The following is a 3,908-nucleotide window of genomic DNA, read 5'->3' as shown; positions in this document are numbered from 1 at the left end:
TTCATACACCAAAACGCCACCAATGATGATGAGGGTTTTATTAAATGGTATCCCAGTACGCATGGAGCTGGACACTGGGGCCAGCCAGTCACTCACGGGCGTTCAGCAATTTGAGAAGCTATGGCCGCTTAAAGCCAGTAGATGCAAATTGTGCAGACGCGCTCAGCAGGCTTCCGCTGGCCACCACTGAGGAGGCAGCGGAGCAAAGCGCTGAGATGGTCATGGCTGCCGATGCCTGTGACAGCGCAGGCTCCCCCATCACAGCCAGCCAGATCAAAATCTGGACAAACAGAGATCCCCTCCTATCCCTGATTAAGAAATGTGTCCTGACTGGGGATTGGGCGCCTGCACACGAAGCATGCCCTGAGGAGGTCAGACCGTTCCACAGACGGATGGATGAGCTCTCCATCCAAGCCAACTGCCTACTATGAGGCAGCCGGGTAGTAATGCCCCAGAAGGGCATGGAGGCCTTCATCAGGGAACTCCACAGCGAGCACCCATATATTGTGCTGATCAAGGCCACTGCCAGGTCACACGTTTGGTGGCCTGGAATTGATTCAGACCTGGAATACTGTGTTCGCAGGTGCGCCTGCCAGGGAGGCCCCGCTCAGCCCGTGGCCCTGGCCCACCAGTCCATGGTCACGCATTCATGTAGACTACGCGGGCCCGTTCATGGGAAAGATGTTCCTTATTATAGTAGATGCTTACTCGAAATGGATCGAGTGCATCATTCTGAATTCATGCACGACATCCACCACTGTGGAAAGCCTATGTGCGATCTTTGCAACCCATAGCTTGCCGGACATCCTGGTTAGTGATAATGGCCCATGTTTCACAAACTACGAATTCCGGGAGTTTATGTTGGGCAATGGCATCAGCCACTTCAGGGCAGCGCCGTTCAAGCCGGCCTCCAATGGCCAGGTGGAACGTGCAGTCCAAATCATCAAGCAAGGTATGCTCAGGATTCAAGGACCCTCCCTACAATGCCGCCTGTCACGCCTCCTGCTGGCCTATAGATCCCGACCGAGCTCGCTCACGGGGGTCCCGCCCGCAGAGCTACTAATGAAACGGACACTCAAAGCTCGGTTCAAGCGCCAGTTCCAAAAAGAGTACCATGACCATAATTCAAGGGGGAGATGTATAGAAATAAATGATCCTGTATACGTCCTCAATCACGCCATGGGGCCCAAATGGCTTGAGGGTACTGTCATTGACAAAGAGGGGAATAGGGTCATTGTGGTAAAACTCAACAATTGTCAGATATGCCGTAAGCATCTGGACCAAGTAAAAAAAAAAGGTTCAGCAATGACACGGAGGAACCTGCAGAAGACCATGAGATGGAGCTCACACCACCGCCAGTGAACGAGCAACAAGAGCAATCAGAAGAATGCACAGTCCCTGCGGTCAACCCGGACAGGCCGGAATCATCACAGGTGACAGACACTCACGTCAGTGTCCAACAACCAGAACCCCAACTGCGGCGCTCCACGAGGGAGCGTAGACCACCTGAAAGACTAAACCTATGATCCTAATAAGACTTTGGGGTGGGAGGTGATGTTATGTATGTAACCATAATATAACACCACGGTATTACTGTACACACTCAACCTAGATGCACACCTTGACCAAAAGGGGTGAACTTGTGGGAGACTGCCCATACCTGATCATCCAGGTATATAAAGGGAGGTTCCATGCAGGCTCATCACTTTTGGAGTCCTGTGAATAAAGAGCAGGTCATAGAGTGACCTTGTCCCCAGAATGTGCCTCGTGTGGTTTCATACTATGGAGTAAGGACTTTACAAAGATAGTGTGTGACTTGAAAGGGATCTTGCAGGTGGTGGCGTTACCATGCGCCTGCTGCCCTTATCCTTCAATGGTAGAGGTCGCCGGTTTGGGAGGTGCTGTCGAAGAAGCCTTGGCGAGTTGCTGCAGTGCATCCTGCAGCACGGTGCGCCGGTGGTGGAGGGAGTTAATGTTTAAGGTGGTGGATGGGGAGCCAATCAAGCGGGCTGCTTTGTCCTGGATGGTGTCGAACTTCCGAACTTCTTGAGTGTTGTGGGAGCTGTATCCATCTAGGCAAGTGGAGAGTATTCCATCACACTCCTGACTTGTGCCTTGTAGTTGGTGGAAAGGCTTTGGGGAGTTGATAGGTGAGACACTCGCCGCAGAATACCCAGCCTCTGACCTGCTCTTGTAGCCACAGTATTTATGTGGCTGGTCCAGTTAAGTTTCTGGTCAATGGTGACCCCAGGATGTTGATGGTGGGGGATTCGGCGATGGGAATGTTGTTGAATGTCAAGGAGAATTGGCTAGACTTTCTCGAGTTGGAGATAGTCATTGCCTGGCACTTGTGTGGCGCCAATGTTACTTGCCACTTAACATCCCAAGTCTGAATGGTGTCTAGGTCTTGCTGCATGTGGGCACGGACTGCTTCATTATCTGAGTAGTTGTGAATGGAGCTGAACACTGTGCAGTCATCAGCGAACATTCCCACTTCTGACCTTATGATGGAGGGAAGGTCATTGATGAAGCAGCTGGAGATGTTTGGGCCTAGGACACTGCCCTGAGGAACTCCTGCAGCGCTGTCCTGGGACTGAAATGATTGGTCTCCAACAACCATAAGCACCTTGCTTAGTGCTGGGTATGACTCCAGCCAGTGGAGAGTTTACTCTCTGATCCCCATTGACTGCAATTTAATTAGGGATCCCTAATGCCACACTCGGTCAAATGCTACCTTGAAGTCAAGGGCTGTCACTCTCACCTCACCTCTGGAATTCAGCTCTTTTGTCCATGTTTGGCTGTAATGAGGTCTGGAGCCAAGGGATTTTGTCAGAACCCAAACTGAGCATCAGTGAGCAGGTTATTGGTGAGAAGGTGCCGCTTGATAGCACTGTCGACGCCGCCTTCCATCATTCCGCTGATGATTGAGAGTATACTGATGGGGCAGTGATGGATTGTCCTACTTTTTGTGGACTGAAAATGCCTGTTGTAGCTGTACAGGAACAGCTTGGCTAGAGGCGCGGCTAGTTCTGGAGCACAAGTCTTCAGCACGACAGCCGGGATGTTGTCGGGGCCCATATCCTTTGCTGTATCCAGTGCACTCAGCCGTTTCTTCATATCACATGGAGTGAATCGAACTGGCTGAAGACTGGCTTGTGTGATGGTCGAGAACTCCCGAGTTTTGTTTCAAAGGCCCATACCTCCCATTTAACTTGCATCCCATGAGTGGCAGCCCGCCCTGTACGTGCCCCCTGAAGCTGTCACTGGCATCGCCCGCCGCAGTTTCGGGGGCAACACCCAATTTAGCGTCTGGGGACTAATGGGGTGCTGCGCACTGGAGAGAGTACAGAGGAGATTTACGAGGATGTTGCCTGGACTGGAGAATTCTAGCTGTGAGAAATGATTGAAGATGCTGGGTTTGTTTTCTTTGGAACAGAGGAGGCTGAGGGGAGACATTATTGAGGTGTAAAAAATTATGAGGAGCCTAGATAAAGTGGATAGGACCTTGGTAGAGGGGTCAGCAACCAGGGAGCATAGATTTAAAGTAATTGATAGGAGGTTTAGAGGAGATATGAGGGGAAATTGCTTCACCCAGAGGGTGGTGAGGGTCTGGAACTCACTGCCTGAAAGGGGGGTGGAGGCAGAAACTCTCACCACATTTAAAAAGTACTTGGATATGCATCTGAAGTGTCATAACCTACAGGACTATGGACCAAGAACTCAAATGTGGGATTAGGCTGGATAGCTGTTGGTCAGTTGGCACGGACACGATGGGCTGAAATGACCTCCTTCCATGCTGTAAATTTCTATGATCCCATGATATCCCCCTCGTTCGAGACTCTCCAGCCAAGGGAACCAACCAACATCTACCCTGTCAATCCCCTCAGTATCTTGTATGTTTCAATGAA

The sequence above is a fragment of the Pristiophorus japonicus genome, chromosome 11 (genome assembly GCF_044704955.1).
Source record: "Pristiophorus japonicus isolate sPriJap1 chromosome 11, sPriJap1.hap1, whole genome shotgun sequence".
Taxonomy (NCBI): domain Eukaryota; kingdom Metazoa; phylum Chordata; class Chondrichthyes; family Pristiophoridae; genus Pristiophorus; species Pristiophorus japonicus.
This window is presented reverse-complemented; position numbering follows the sequence as displayed.